This window comes from Arachis stenosperma, chromosome 4 (genome assembly GCF_014773155.1).
Source record: "Arachis stenosperma cultivar V10309 chromosome 4, arast.V10309.gnm1.PFL2, whole genome shotgun sequence".
Classification (NCBI taxonomy): domain Eukaryota; kingdom Viridiplantae; phylum Streptophyta; class Magnoliopsida; order Fabales; family Fabaceae; genus Arachis; species Arachis stenosperma.
Window position 1 is genome coordinate 19770829 of NC_080380.1, and position 17081 is coordinate 19787909.

The 17081-nt window shown below is 29.3% G+C and overlaps 1 long non-coding RNA gene across 23 annotated transcripts; it reads left to right on the forward strand.

The window, feature by feature from the left end:
* Nucleotides 1-8494: 8494 nt before the first annotated feature.
* On the forward strand, nucleotides 8495-15191 carry LOC130974097 (uncharacterized). Of its 23 annotated transcripts, none has more exons than XR_009084407.1 (13): nucleotides 8497-8788; nucleotides 9091-9198; nucleotides 9712-10176; nucleotides 11040-11272; nucleotides 11360-11475; nucleotides 11564-11639; nucleotides 11727-11823; nucleotides 12473-12587; nucleotides 12685-12746; nucleotides 12967-13225; nucleotides 13431-13489; nucleotides 13591-13720; nucleotides 13816-15187. It is a non-coding gene; the product is annotated as an uncharacterized LOC130974097 (long non-coding RNA). The 23 variants fall into 23 exon arrangements; XR_009084418.1 differs by lacking the exon at nucleotides 13431-13489 and having other exon boundaries at nucleotides 8498-8788; nucleotides 13591-13664; nucleotides 13816-13913; nucleotides 14006-15188; XR_009084411.1 differs by having other exon boundaries at nucleotides 8496-8788; nucleotides 12967-13720; nucleotides 13816-13913; nucleotides 14006-15190.
* The last annotated feature ends 1890 nt before the right edge of the window (nucleotides 15192-17081 follow it).

Below are 17081 nucleotides of genomic sequence, written 5' to 3' on the forward strand. Positions count from 1 at the left end.
AGTATCTATTATATCTAACAAACAACGAAAATTCAATTTGAGTCAATTTGAGATAGGACACGTGAACTTTATCTGCATTGGATTTTAAGACAATGAATTTAATTCGGATTTAGGATCCTAATAATAGACCTAGGTTGATCTTACTTACTTGAGTTAATATTTTGAGTCACTACTGTAATAAATACTATAATATTAAATATGATTATATATAGTATATATAAAAGTTAGGTATACTTCCAATAGATTTTATAATCAAACTAAAAAAATTCTAATTATCTTTTTTTTTCTTTTTTAATTTTAAATATTATTTACAATCTTAATGAAAAAGTGAATAATAATAATCACTCACGTAATTAAAATAGTTCATCCTAATATATACATGACACTATATATATCAAAGATTATTATATGTGATAAATTATTTCTTTATTTTTCTAAAGATAATTTATATGTAAATTAACTAATCTTTATAATATACGATCTATTGCATAATTTTTCTCCTCTTAATATGGATAAATTGATGAATTTAATATATAAAATATAATTTATATTATTTAACATACGAAATAAGTAACTTAAGCCATTATCTAAAATAATAAATATAATAGTACAAATACCTACATATTTATTGGTATTAAAAAAATATACAAATAATACAAAGATGATTTTTTTGGTAGAAAAATAATAATAAAGGTTATTAATTAAGTTAATTACATAATTAAAAAATTATGAATACTTTTTTAAATAATAATAAAAAATAAGATCACTATTTTTACATACTACAAATTATGTATTAGCTCTGTTAAAAAAATTAAATTATATATTAGATATTATTATTTGTGTACTAATATATATATATATATAATCGATTATTAAGTTATAATTAATTTCTAATTCAACTTTTGGCAATTAAAATTTAAATGATTGAAATTATTAAATGCTGAATATTTTGCAACTAACTAATTTTGTTTTTGTTATTAAAATTTTAAAAAAGGTGAATTGTCAATTTTGAATTTTTTTTACTAACCAGAATTAATTTTAAAATAAAAAATTATTTTGTACATCATATTATAAGATAGTGTAGTCATTCATTTTTTCTTTAATGGCAATTATTGTCAAATAAAATGACATAAAAATATAAAAAATATATTTACCAATCTAGGAATAATAATTTATTTTTTAATAGAATAAATTATATATTGAATAATAAAAGTTATTATAGTTTCTTTTTACACAAACTAATATACTCAACGACGGTGTTTTGGTAATATTACCAAGAAATATTAATCAATCTAATAGTTTTTGTAATGACATAAGTTTATAAGTTTAGAAACTTGAAAATCATGTCATAAAATATAAAATTTTAACCAGTAACAATGTTGATCATATTGTTTGACTTCCTGAATGAATATGATACCAATAAATAAAATTGTCAAAGTTAAATTTCAATAAAAGCAAATCTCCATAAGTATTGCTGTCATCAATGAGAATTGTTCTACTCTCAAGACAAATACTATTTTCTTTCACTGTATTTTTCAACTTGGCAGGTCGAGAACTAATCCTCCACGGATTGAAGCTCCATTTATTAAAGGTCTGCCGCTAGCCAATGAGTTGTTACATACACAAGGCGGGATTTGAAACTCTAATACTTACTTAAGTAGACGAGTGAGATGACCACTCAACCAATCCAAATCAATTAAGATAAATATTAATTATTTTAATATTTTTAACATTAAAAATAATTAAATTTTGATTTTAATTATAATTTTATAAAATATTTATAGTAATAATTATTATATATTTTTTGTTTAATTTTTTTAATAAAAAATTTATATATTTTTATTAATTATCCCGTACAATGTACGAGAACATATACTAGTTATACATAAAGAAAAAAAAAGAAGAGTTGAAATAACAAGCTAAGAGCGATAAAAATGATGATTCTTATAATTTTGTGTGGTCATTTAACAAAATTAATTTGTATTTATTGCATTCAATTTGAATAAGTAAGAAATCATCTTATTTTAGTTTAGTCTTTAATTCATATGATTTGAATTTGACTCAATACCAAGATTCAGTTTTGCCCTTTTTTTAAGCGACGATTTTTGCTGTTACCTGAATCAGTGCAGTCAAAGGCTTCTGGTTCGACTGGTTCGATCGGTTTTTCGAATCTCGGTATTGAGCCAAATTTAAATTATGTGAATTAAGAACTAAATTTAAATAAGATAATTTTTTTACTTATTCAAATTGAATGTAATAAATACAAATTAATTTTGTTAGATAATAATGGTCTTCTGGTCTTTTACATATATATGGCCAAACAAAATTATAAGAAGTATCATGTTTATCGCTCTTGTTATTTCAATTTTTTTTTTTGTTTTTTTCTTTATGTTGAATTTTTTTTATGTATAAATATACTCAAAATGAGAAGGTATGTATGAGTATTTCATTGATTTTTTGTTTGACGAACTGTAGTCCGAAAATGTTCCAATTTAGACATTCTACTACTGCTGATGAAAGTTGGATTTGTAGTAATTTAGTGTGGACAGTGTACTTTTTATATTATTGGATAGAATAATATTTGTTAAAATGAATATACCCATTATAATGAATTTTCTTTGTCAACATTTTAACTTTTACCTAACAAACATCCATATTGAATATATTATTTTCATCAGAAGGCATACATGATTGATTAATAATTCTGTGTAAAAATCATGGTTCTGAAAACCGGACCGGACCGGCCGGTTCAACCGAAAAAACCGAGAACCGGTCAGTTAACCGATCCGGGTAAGCTCAAAAACCGGCCAGCAAAAACCGGTAAAAAACCGGTCGAACCGGCCAGTTAACCGGTAAACCAGTCGAACCGGCCAGTTTTTTAACGGTTTTTTAACGGTTTTTTATTAAATTAATATATTTAAAATTATTTTTAGGTTTTTTAATAATTTTATTTAATATTTAATTAAACCGGTTGAACCCCGGTTGAACCCCAGTCGAACCATTGAACCATTGAACCAGTAACCTCACCGGTTCATTGACCGGTCCGGTTCTCGCAACCTTGGTAAAAATACTCTTGTGGTGACTAAGCACTATATCGTTAACTCGCTAACACTACTAGAAAACTAGTTATTACAGACCAATATTTTCGACAAATTTTATCCCACGAAAATACAGACAGAATTTCGAAAATTTTTTGTCGAAAACAAAAAAAAATAGCATAAATTATAGATGAAAAAGAGAATTCGTCAATAATTCTGTCGAAAAAAATTAATTTTTTTGTGGGAAATAATTACTAACAAAAAATCCATATGTAATTAAATAAACAAAAATGCTGCATTTTATTAAATTATTATAGGTAGAAAATCTGTCTATAATTTAAAACATTCCATCGAAAATGTTGAATTAAACCTAACCTACTCCCTCTCTCTCTCTGTGGCAGCTAGGGCTGGCAATGGGTAGGGTAGGGTAGGGTTTGGACTCTACCCTAGCCCTACCCGCGGGTTGAAAACTTTCTTAAAACTCTACCCTACCCTACCTGCGGGTTATGAATCTCTCAACCCTAACTCTATGCGCACCCTAAAGTTCTAAACGTTACCCTACCCAACCCTACCCGCAGAAAAATAACAAATTTTAAGCAAATATAAAATTAAACCGTTCTAAATTTTATACATATTAATAAAATAGAAAATAAAAAACTAAGTTCAAATTAAAATTAAAAATAATAAAATCTTAAAGAAATCCAACATAAAATTATAAATAATATAATCATCAACTAGCTTAGTGGTCATTTCAAGTTTTTATAAGAGGAAGATTGTGAGTTAAACACTTTCTTCACTACCTACATAACTTTTATATATATACAAGTATAATAATCCGTGTCATGCACGTGATAAAATTGAAATTATATTTTTAAATTATTCTATTAAAATTAATTTGAATTGTAATATTTTAATTAATTAATAAATAATACAATGTGCATTGTTCATTTTTTTTAAATATAATATTAAATGTATTAACTCGAATGTAACTATTAAGTGTATAAAAATTATGTTTGAATTATAAATTCTCTAAATGAAATTATCCCGTTTAAAATATTTAAATTATGATTTTAATCATAAATTACAATTATAATTTCAATCATAAATTATAATTATGATTTAAAAAATTTTTTTTGATATAATATTACATTTATTTCTCCACTTTATTATTAATATATTGATATTGCAAGTCTAAATTATAGTATTTTACTAAATCTTGACTGAAAAAGAAAATAGTTACATGTTTCTATCATTTAATTTATTTAATACATCATGTGCTAATACTAATGGTATTTTTTAAAAAAATATATTGATAAAAATAGATATAATATAATTACAAATATAACATAAATAAATGTGAAACCAATATGTTTATCAATGTCTTTGTTAAATTTTATAAATTAGAGAATAAATTATGTATTCGATTGCTTGGTGATCACATAGATGATCAAGTAATTGGATTGTAAATTGATCTTATAGTGTACATCTTATTTTTTCTCATTTTTAAATAAAAGCGAGAATTAAGAGAGTAAGTAGTAATACATAAAGAAAAAAAAAATTGCACCACAACACATAATTATTACCAAAAGAAATATTCATATTAAAATTTTATATACTGCAAATCATGAAGATTAATCAGAATGTACTGGTCACTTCTGTCTATTTTTTACCATAATATAAGTTTTTCTTTTCTAGTCAAGAATCCAATAACATCTAATTGAACAAAAAAATTGAATTAAAAGTACCAAATTAAGGACAAATGAGTGAATAATATAAGAAATTATAACTTCGTACGTGTATAAAATAAAGAGAATTTACTGATTTATTTTATGTTAAACGATAAAACTAACAATAGTATATATATTAATAAAAGGATATATCTTTAAAAAAAAGTCACAATACAATTTCAAATATTTTCATAAATAAACTATTAAAATTTTTGTTATCGATAAAATGATGCTATTATACAATTTTTGGCAAAACTTAAAATCAAAAGGAAAATAATTTTGTGTGGATTAATATAAATTAATTACGTACCAAATAAGTAGAATCGTTCATTTATTTTTTTCAATATATCAGCATAGACAAGTAAATTAAAATAATTATCTGAAATTTTACGATCATCGACCGTATGTACTATACGTGACTCCGTCTTAAAAGATATTTTGCACGTGTGTACAGTCAAAAGATATATTCCGCTTGATTTCTCAATCTCAAAATTTGAGAAGACATAAACCTTCCTTTCTACCAATTTATTCTCAAATATTTTTGTCAAATAATTCTTGATTGAACAATGAATTTTATCGTATTGCAAAATAAATTAAATATAAAAGCTATTAGCATTTTCAAAACTATTAAAAAATATTGTCTTTGACTTGTGAAATGGTGTACTTATAAAACTAACTTAAAATATGAACTACAAATATTTATAAGAATTTAATTTTGATACAGTGACGGTGTAAAGTAGTTTTACACATGCATCCAATTACGTAATGACACATCAATAAAAATAAATACCTTTCACATTGACCGCGTGAATGGTCATCCAAAAGAACGGATGTGATTGCACGACTATGTAAAACTCTTTACACTGTCAGTGCATCAAAATTAAACTCTATTTATAAATTGAACTTAGCATTACTTGAAATAATTTAGTAAATGAATCAACTAATCTTATCATCTATTAGAACTATTTATATGTAAACCGTCTTGCTCTTGTCAAACTTGAATGAGACTTTCTATAGCCTTATAATTCTTGTCTTTATTTTCCATACTTTCTATTCGTATAATCTACTATAGATGATACTATTGATAGGATCGTAGTTAATAGTCATTAGGTATGGAAAAAAAATAGAATAAAGACTATGTAAAAATTATAAATCTTTTAAATAATAAACATAAAAAAATTACTATTGCTTATTATATATACTAATAATATGTCAATAATTTTAAAAATTTACTAATAATACCAATAGTTTAAAGATAATTTTACTATAATTATAATAAATTTAGTTATTACTCTAAATAAATAAAATAAATAATATATTTGAAAACTAAAAAAAAATATTAGCGGTAATTGTGTTTGGAATATTTTAATATTTTTATATATTTTTTTTAATTTTTTTCTTGCCATTCTTTCACTATAATGTTAGATAAAAAACTCTAAATTTGAAATATAATAATAAATATGTCATGTGATAGAAAAATAATAAATTAAAAATATATATATATATATATATATATATATATATATATATATATTATTGCTATATAGGGAGTCAATACACAAAGATATGTTATCGTAATAAAATATTACACTATGAATAATTATATTTGTCAAGTAAATTTATTTATACTCTATATCTATTATATTATTTTATATAAAATTAAAATCTACTCTTTTAATTTAATATTATATATGTATTTGCTTCTGATATTGTCCAAAATTAAATTGAAATTATGTCTAAAGTCTTAACATAGTCAACGGAATATAATTAATATCTAATATTTTAATAATTAAATACGTAAAATAAGTTAATAAATAATAATAATTAATACCTAAAATATCATATATATATATATATATATATGTTTTTGATATTGTCCAAAATTAAGTTAAAATTATGTTCAAAGTCTTAATATCGTAATTGAGGTATAATTAATAACTAAAATTTTAATAAGTAAATACCTAAAATCAGTTAATTAAATAACAACAATTAATACCTAAAATATTGAAAAATTTTTTTTAATAAATGTGAGAAATAAAAATAAAAAACTAATAAATAATTTTAGATGGGAGAATAGTGCTTTTATTATATGAGAATAGTATTTTCTAAAAATAAAGATATTTTTTTAAATTAGTATAATTATACATTATTATTTAAATGCTAATTATAGTATAATTATAATAAAGATATTTTTATAAAATAAACTTAAAAGAAAAAATAGTGCATTCATTTTGGCGGGAAAATGGATTAATAAGGAATCGGCACCTCACTTCTATTAGTTGGGGAAAATCAGTTTTAGTATATTAAGTAGATAGATAGATTATATAATATATTAGGGGTGCGGATAGAGTAGGATAAAGTATACCCTAAACTCGTACCTTATCCTAGGGGTGGCAAACGGGCCTAAATCCGCCGGACCGACCCGCGTAACCCGCCAAAAAGGCGGGCTGAGCTAGAAAATTGGGACCGCCAAATAGTAAAAAGCCCGCCTAACCCGCACCGCTTAAACCGTGAGCTTTGGCGGGTTTTGGCGAGCTTAAGATTTTTTTAGCAAGGGGTATTTTGACAATTTTTTACCAAAACCCAACTTCTCCCAACCCAACTTACAAGATAATGAAGATGAAAATTGAGTATTTTGGATTATATTTATTTTGTTTTAGAGACAATATTTATCATTATGTTTTGGATTATGTTTATTTTACTTTGGGAACAATATTTATAATTATGTTTTGGATGAAAACTTGGTTTAAAATTATATTTATTAGATATTTATAATTACAAAGACTTTAATGTTTGTGAATATAAAAATTATAATTTGTTTATACTTTTAGAAATTATAATAGTTAAAAATAAAAATAGGAGAGATTTTTTTATTTCTTTATATATTATTTAATAGTTAAAAATAAAAAAATAGGTTATTTGGCGGGCTTAACCTGCCAACCCGCCAGCCCGCCCCGCCCCGCCCCGCCCCGCCAGAAGCCCGCCCTTTGGCGGGCTGGCCCGCCCCGCCCCGCCTAGTGAGGCGGTCCTAGAATCCTAGCCCGCCCCGCCAAAGCTCCTCTTTTTTTTTTTTACTATTAACTACTAAGTAATATATATAATTTCACAACCATATTAATAAATTTATAATTTCTAATGGCATAAAAAATTATATTTTTTATATTCACAAACATTAAAGTCTTTGTAATTATAAATATCTAATAAATATAATTATAAACCAAATTTTCATTCAAAATATAAGTATAAATATTCTCTCCAAAGCAAAATATATATAATCCAAAACATAATTATAAATATTGTCTCCAAAATAATATAAACATAATTCAAAACACTCAATTTTTATCTTCATACTCTTGTAAGTTAGGTTGGGGGAAGTTAGGCATTGGCAAAAAATTGCAAAAATACCCCCTCACTAATAAAAACCTTAGCCCGACGGGGAAGCCCGCCCCGCCCCGCCAAAGCCCGCCAAAACCCGCGGTTTAAGCGGTGCAGGTTAGGCGGGCTTTTGCTATTTGACAGTCCTGATTTTCCAGCCCAGTCCGCCTTTTTTAGCGGGTTACGCAGGCCGGCCCGGCGGATTTAGACCCGTTTGCCACCCCTACTTGCCACCCCTACCCTATCCTACCCGCAAACAAATTCGTATCCTAACTACAGCAGATAGAGTAGACAATTCTACCCGAACAAATTGAACTGAGTACCCACGGATAGAGTATATATTGCCAGCTCCGGTGGCAGGCCCCCATTCAAACTGTTTCGAGCTCCATTCACAAATGAAACACTAGCTTCTTCCTCCGTCGCACGAGCTGCTTCTTCCGTCGCTGCCGCCGCCACTTGCGTCGCACAATCTCTCTGTCATCTCTGGCATCGCACGAGATCCCTCCACGGCCGCTCTCGTCGCGTCTACTCCCATTGTTGCAGAGCTCTCTCTGACGCCGCTCTCATTGCATCTGCTCCCTCTGGCGCCTCTTCCATCTAATCTCAACTCGCTCTCTCAGTTCTTCTCGTAACCACCTCAAATTTCAGGTTTATATATCCTGATTTTGTGATTCTGTTCTTCATGATAAACCTTAGGGCTCAATTTTTCTGTGCCAGTTTTAGGATTATCATACTCTGTTTTTGTGCTTCATTTGAATCTGCGGGTTTACTCTGATTTTGATGAATTTTTTTCTGCAATAGAAGCTTTTTTTGACCTAAACTTCATGGTAGGCCATTGTTTTCGACCGAAGGCTCTTTCACTTATTATCATTTGCTTGGACGAACGTTGAATCTGTTCTGTTCTGCTCTGTTCAAGTAATTTGTAATTCAATTAAATATTGTTTTGTTAGGCACTAAAAACCAGCAACTATGGCTCTGAACCTATGCTTCAAAATTGTGGAATTTCTATAAGCACTGGCTTTACTCAAGTGGATGGTCGTGTTCTGCCTTCGCCAAGGGTATTTAATATTTCTTTTTGTCATTGTGCTCTTGAAACTTGTTTATTGTGTGTTGCCTTGTTGTTCTATTTGAACTTGGTGACCTGAGGTTTTCTTAGTTATGACTTGGAAGGTCACTTGTTCGAGAAATGATTTTTCTCATTTAGCAAATGCTCTAGTAACTTGTTTTTTCTTGACTCCCACATGAAACTAAATGAAAGTCCTTTTTAAAAATCCTTTGTTTGGAATATGGATTTACATGGAAAAATTATCTTTTTGCTACTGTCATATCTAAATGTTAGGCTGCCTCTGATGAATTATAAATTATTTTAAAGTTCCCTTTGCTGTTTGTGGCGTGTTGGTATTATTTTTTGTTTCTTTTTTTTTTTTACCTACCTAAGCAAATGATGTTAAGTTCTTGCTGGTAGTTATTCTTGTTTGAGGTTACTTGCTTGTTAGATTTAGAGACAAATTCTCACAGACAACTATCTATGTAAACTTCATGTACGTTTGTGTTTGATTTTTATGTTACAGAAGAGGCAATTCGAAGATCTACTGCACAAGAGCAGGATGATATTCAAGCTTTGAGGTTTGTTACCTTATTTATATATATAAAGGATTCTGTTATACTTGCTGTATTTGTTACCTTATTTCTGGTTTTGGAACCTTTTAAGTTGTAACTCCATATTTATAATTTTGTCCTGTGAAGTGTTAGCTCGTAGAGAAGTAGTAATTAGCGTATGTATCACATTCACAACTGTGGCGCTAACATTGCACTCTATCTGTTTGTATAAATGTCTCACCCAATAACTGAAATTTTTTTGCAGCAAAACCGTGTTATTTTTATTCTTGTAACAATTACAGCTTTAGATACATGGAAACCAAGTCATTTGAGGAACCTTATTCCACCAACGATGAGGTCTACTTGCAAAATGCAAGTGATGAAGATGATAATGACAGTACCTTTTCTTCCAGTTCCACCACCAAGTTACAGTTCAGGTCTTTTCTTCCTTGATATGTAGTATATACTTGTGAGAGTACTCAAGTGAATTCTTTGAGTAAAAAAAGCATTTGATCTTAATGGTAAAAAGTTGAGTCCTCATAGAACTACCGGAAGCCAGATGCAGATAATTAATACCAGAAAGGAAAAAATTGATATTATCAATGAGGGCAAGAAGTATGGGAACCTGCAATAGGAACAGAAACAATGTGAAAAAAGAAGTTAAAAGAAAATGGATTTCTAGATCAAATTATATAAAAGTAATTAAAGAGCAGTGAGGAAAAATTCACTTACTTATCCCAAATTGAGTTTTTTGGAAATACATTGGGGTATTTTACTACTGGCTGCAATACAAATTAAATTGTTTAGATATATATACATAACATATAGAATAAGTAAAAAAAAATTTAGACCTACAAAATATGACATTTATTCTCTCTCTCTCTCTCTCCACATTTACTCACACATATATAATACCTAAAATTATGATCATAATACCAATATTTCAGGAGAAAAAAAAATAAAAAACCTTAAACAAGTTCTACCCCATTAATATGTGAAGAAAAGAGAATAACATTTACCTTCAAATTTAGTGGAATTTTATTCTTTGGAAACTTTTTGTTTCTTTAATTTGAAATTAAATGTGGTTAATTAATTTTTAAGATTAAAATAAATTTCCCTTTACTTACATTTGGTCATTTAGATCAAATGTTAATAACTCGTCTGTAAAAACAAGTTATGGTCATGTGAAAATTAAAGAAATCTAAGGCAACCACAAATGTCACAAGTAATTCTTTTATTCTTATTTAGGAAAATTATTTATTTATTTATTTATTTATTTATTTCTTATTTTCTCTTCCAGATACAAAAAAGAAATATATGAACTTGTAAAGAAGCGGTCAGAGGAGGCTGACAATGTCAATGAGATAATCAATAACTTTTCCATGTGTGTCATCTCCAGGTCTATTTATTCATTCACTGTTGATTATTGTTTTATTGTTCATTGCCGATGGTCTTGCTGTTGCTGGGCAAGTTGATACCTCTCTGTTTACATAATGCCAAATCTATGTTTGCTGGGCAGCTTGAGTATTACAGGTTCTTTACATTGCTATTTAAAAAAAAAAAATCCTAATCTTTGCTCAATTAAATTAGCTGTAAGACTAACAAACAATTATATTGCAGATGGTTTGGTTCTGGGATTGGCTCTTGCATTCATTCTTGGTGTAGGACTTCCTTTTGGAGCTAAACTATTTACAAGAGATGTTGATGTCCTCCACCTCATAAAAATTGGAATACTTGTAAGTCTATTTCATGTACATTGGTATCTAATCTTTTCAGCACCCTAAATTTGTGAGACTTATATTTATGTTTGATTGTTTCTATCAGTTTGTTGCAGCCACCCAACCCATCAATGCTTTGGCATTTGTATTTTTGCAGACTATAATCTATCTCCTTACGTGAGGTATTTCGTTATGCCCTCTTTGTGTTTGATTAAAATACAACATTCTTTTTCCATTTTGTTCTTACATTCATCTGCTTCATTTTGCAGATGGTTATTACAACCCTGGGTGATCTGCATGGGCTCTATCCGGGGATCATTATTGCAAAATAAGGTTTTGAGGATTAAGGATAAGTCTACTGATCAGGTTCAAACATCCCTTTGAGAAAATTTTGTACAAGTTGTATGTATTGCTAAATAATAAGTAGTGCCAACCCCACTTTGTCTGGAAGAAATTGAAGACATAGATAAATGCCTAACTCGTACCTTAATCATGTTGGTGTTTGTTAATTAGTTAATTATTAGACATATATGGAAAAATGCTAAGTAAAAAGACCTCAGCAAGAAAAACCATTTTGAAACATCGTCTGAATATAAAGAAGAAAAAAACTACTCCTCCTTCCATGTATCATAATGTTAGACAAGAGGACTGCTCTAACTTACAGTGATTCTAAAAACGAAAATGGTTGTTCATAATGTTTAACTTTGAGATGTTTCCACTAGCATACACGGGAACAAGTAGAAAGTTCTGAGGTGTTTCGAATATTTTATTCCATTTCAAAATTATATTCCTTGATATGGTTAAGAGTTATGGTTATGTATCTTATGTAGTATTGATTTGACTAATTATTTTCCTAAGTATATTTATATGGAGGATTTCAGGTATATAACACTTGGATGGGTTTACCTGGTCACTGTTGGGCATCATAATTGTCCTGTTTTTGTGCTGAATTATTTGGTCAGAGTGTCATTGCTAATTGGCTGAGATGTCATGGTGTCTCTTTCTGATTGTGCAGTTTGGATGAGATGGCGTCTTCACAAAATGTCGAGTTGGAGGCAGCCAACTTTCTGCACAAACTTACTCAGGATTCTAAAGATGAGCCAGCTAAGCTGGCTACTAAACTCCATGTTGTATGCCTATTTCTATTCCTTGAATGAAATTTATGTTTGTTCTTTAATCTATTTGTATAAGACTTGGCATTCTTGCAATTAATTTGATGAGTTTCAGATATTACAACATATGAAATCCAGCGGGAAGGAACATTCAATGCCATATCAAGTGATATCAAGGTAAAATACCTGCCACTCAAACGTAGCACTCAAAACATGTGCAAATACAGATTTTTTTTCTTTAGCTTTGTTTTTCAAAACTAGGCCATGGTACCTCTTTACAGTTGCTATAGTTAGATAGGAATCATGGGATAGTAAAACTTAAAAAATCTAAGTTCATTTACCACTTTGATTTGTATATTAATTAGTAAAACTGTTATATTATTATATTTTTCCCCAGGGCTAAATTTATATCTGCAGAAGAAAGAGTTGGTGTCACTTTTGATGATTTTCCTGGCCAGGAATATATAAAGAGGGAATTGTGAGAGATTGTACAAATTTTAAAGAATGATGAGGAGTTTCAAGACAAAGGAATTTATTGTCCAAAAGGTGTGCTTCTCGATGGACCTCCAGGAACTGGTAAAACTCTACTGGCTAAAGCCATCGCTGGGGAAGCAGGGTTGCCTTTTTTTGCGGCAAATGGCACAGATTTTGTAGAGGTGATGCCTGTTCTCCAAAGATATTCACCCGCATTGAATAGAAAGTAGCAAGTAGAACTTTGGAATATAATTTCTATTCAACTTTCAAATTTAAAAATAATTTAATTCTTATGGAGAATGAGGATGTAGATAAAATTTAAATTAAGCACTCATTTGATTTTCCTAAGATACAGGCATATCAGTTTTGATCTAAATGTGCGTGCAGGTCTGACATTGATCAGAGTGTGCTGGTTGTGATCGTACCTAGATCATATGCTCTACTCTGTAAATGAATGAAACTTATACCCATGAAGTGTGGAATATTGAATGCATAAAAATTGTCTTCATCTTTAAAGTTAAAAATTTTTTATTTGTTCTTCTCCCAGATGTTTGTAGGGGTTGCTGCATCACGTGTTAAGGATCTTTTTCTTCTGCCTTCGTCCGTATTTATTTATAAGAGGTGGATTTCCATCCCCTTAGGAACTTGATAGATCTTCATTTTTATTCCCATGACTGGTAATCTCTACAAATATCCATTTTAATAGGGGTATGCTTTTAATTGGCTTCCAGGTTAAAATGATGTTATTTGATACTTTAAACTTAAATTTCAGGTGCTTGTGATAGGTGCTACAAATAGATTAGACATTCCTGCTGTATTGAGGAAGGGTCGTTTTGACAAGATCATTCGAGTTGGTTTGCCATTTTGAAGGTGATTTCCTCCTCCGACAATTTATGCATAATGAACCTTGCTTCAAGAAGTATTTCATTGTCTGTATCCATCTTTTTTCGTGTATAAACTAGGTGCATGCTAGGAATAAATTCTTTAATTATCGACGAAAAATCCGGCGAAAAATCTGTCTTTAATTACCAACGAAAAATCCGTCGGAAAATTTGTCTCTAATTACCGACGAAAAATCCGACGGAAAATCTGTCTCTAGTTACAGACGGAAAATCCGTCGGAAAGTTTGACGCTAGGGGAAATGGAGGGGAAAATTTACAGAGAAAAAATCTGTCAGTAACTGGTAAAAATCAATCTGTCGGTAAATAATTTCCGACGAGGCTTTTACAGAGGGACAAAATCTGTCGGTAATTTCGTCGGTAATTAAAAATCCGTCTGTAATATAGACCAAATCTGTCTGTATTAAGCAATTTTCTAGTTGTGTAAAGTTAATTCTTTTATGATTATGCCAATGTATAGCACTATAAAAAAATGGTTAAGTATGATTTTGGTCCCTAAGATAGGGGTTGTAAATTTTTTTCGTCCCCAACCTTGTTTTGCTTACAAAATTGTCCCTAATGTTTAACTTAGTTTTAAAATCGTCTTTCTTACCAAAATACCCTTCTCCTTCTTCCCCAAAATCAACCAGAAGCAGAAACAGAAATAGAAGCAACAACAATAAAACAATGTAATAAACATTAAAAAAATGGATAATAGATCAACAAATCTGTATAATGAAACAATGTAATTAACTAGAAGTAGAAGCAGAAGAACAGCAACAACAACAATGAAACAATGTAATCAACCAGAAGCAGAAGTAGAAGCAATCAGAAGCAACAATATAAAAGAATCATAATAAGAAATCAACAATATAATAAAAGTAGCAGAAGCAAAATGGAATTAGAATCAACAACATAATAAACAGAAATAGAAGAATAACAATAGCGGCGAGGAGGACGAGGAGCAGCGGCAACCGGTGAGGAGGACGAGGAGCAGCGGCGACCGGCGAGGAGGAGAAGCAAAAATGGCGAGTGGCGCGCGACGTCCACCTTCGCAGATCTGCTGGCATCGACGTCGAGGAGTAGCGGCGAGGACCAAACGACGAGGAGCAGCGGCGAGGAGCGAACGACGAGGAGCAGCAGTAGCAGATTCCCTTCCCCTCCCCTTCCCCACCTTCCCTTCCCTCTCTTCTTCCCTGAAACCCCCTAGCGTGACTCCCTTCCCTAGCACTTTAACTCGTTTTCTTTGTTTTTTTTTATTTTTTTAATTAGGGGTACTTTGGTAATAAAAATTAAAATTTTAGTAAAAATGACGATTTTAAAACTAAGTTAAACTTTACGGACGATTTTGTAAGTAAAAAAAAGTTGGGGACGGAAAAAATTTTCAGTCGTTGTTTTAGGGACAAAAATTATACTTAACCGTAAAAGAAACTAATTAGATTTCATTTGTTTTCAATGAGGTGAACCAGTTTTTAGGCCTAATCATAGTTAGAGTTGAGGAAGGTAAAAAAAATACTAATAATATAAATACTATTTAATTTTAATACTCAATAATAAAAAATATAAAAATTAAAACTAATATTGTTCCATACAAAATAATAAAACATATTATACTCAAAATATATTCAATCGGTATTTGTTATCATAATTTATCGATTACGTTATGACAAATATGGTTATTAAAAAAATTAAAATTAACTTACACACTATTATAATGTCTTTTTTTTCAAAAAGTCCAAAAAATATCTGTAAATACTCGAAAAAATTTGCGTTTTCTAAAGGAAAAATAAAACAGGGGCATTTCTTTTAACGGGAGTGAGGGATGGGAAAGGAGCCTGCCATGCTCTTTCTGAGTATCCATGACCATACTTAATTAGCAACAAAGATCTAATCTAAAGCCAATTTGAAAGGGGATACGTGGATTTCATCTAAGTCGAATTTGGGATCCTAACAATGCGCTTAGATTGATCTTGCTTTCTTTTGAGTCAATGTTATAACAAATATTATATATACAATAGTTTGATATATTTACAAGATAATTTTTTATTGAAATTAAGAAAATTTTATAAGTATTTTTTTTCTTTTAGTTTTTAAATATTATTTACTAATATAACGAAAAAGTAAAAATAACCATAATCACTCACATAATTAAAAGGGTAAAACACACAATTAAACCAAACCCAACTTAATATTACACAATTCACTTCTTTATGTAAATCGAATGAGCTAGACTAGATTTAGCTTTCTATGTAAATCTAATCAGTCTGTTTTGATTTATGCATGCATGCATGTTGTCCTAGTAAATTTAATCACCCTGTTTCGATTTATGCCCTGTCCTAGTAAATCTAAATAGGGTGATTAGAACAAGCACATTTAAATTAATATTAAAAAAATAGTATTCCAAGAGAATAAAAAATCATAAAAAAATTAAAAATTTTGATAAATTTTATTTGAACATATATAATTAAAAATTCAAATGTGTTGGTTTCTAGAAATATAATGAGCTGGTTTTAAATAGACAACTTTAAATCACTACTTTTACGTAAATTCATCTATTTTTCTAAAAACTAGTGATTTTTTACGTGTACGCTAGTAATTTAAAATTAACCGTCTATCTCTATTGTTATATGAAACCATCTATTTTAAAAAGTTCAGTAGAAATAAACATAAAAAAGTTATTAATTTAAAACTTAAAATATAAATGAGATATAAAAAAAATTAGCCTAATTTTATTGATATAGTATTTTAATTATTTTTCTCAAATTACATATTGTAAATCTAATCATTCTGTTTCGATTCATGCATAAATCGAAACATGCTGATTAGATTTACATAAAAAGCTAAATTTAGTCTATCTCATTTGATTTACATAGAGAAGTAAATACGGAGATCTATGTAACGTTTTTTCATTTGGGTGAATTGTGTAATATTGAGTTGGGTTTGGTTTAATTGTGTGTTTTACCCTAATTAAAATTAGGGGTGGCAAAACGGGTCGAGCCCGCCGGGCCGATCCGCAAAACCCGCTAAAAAAGGCGGGTCGGGCTAGGATTTCGAGCCCGCCAAATTAAAAAACCCGCCAAACCCGCACTGCCAAATTGGCGGGTTTTGGCGGGGCGGGGCGGGCCGGTCCGCCGGGCCGAAACTTTATATTTTTCCTTTT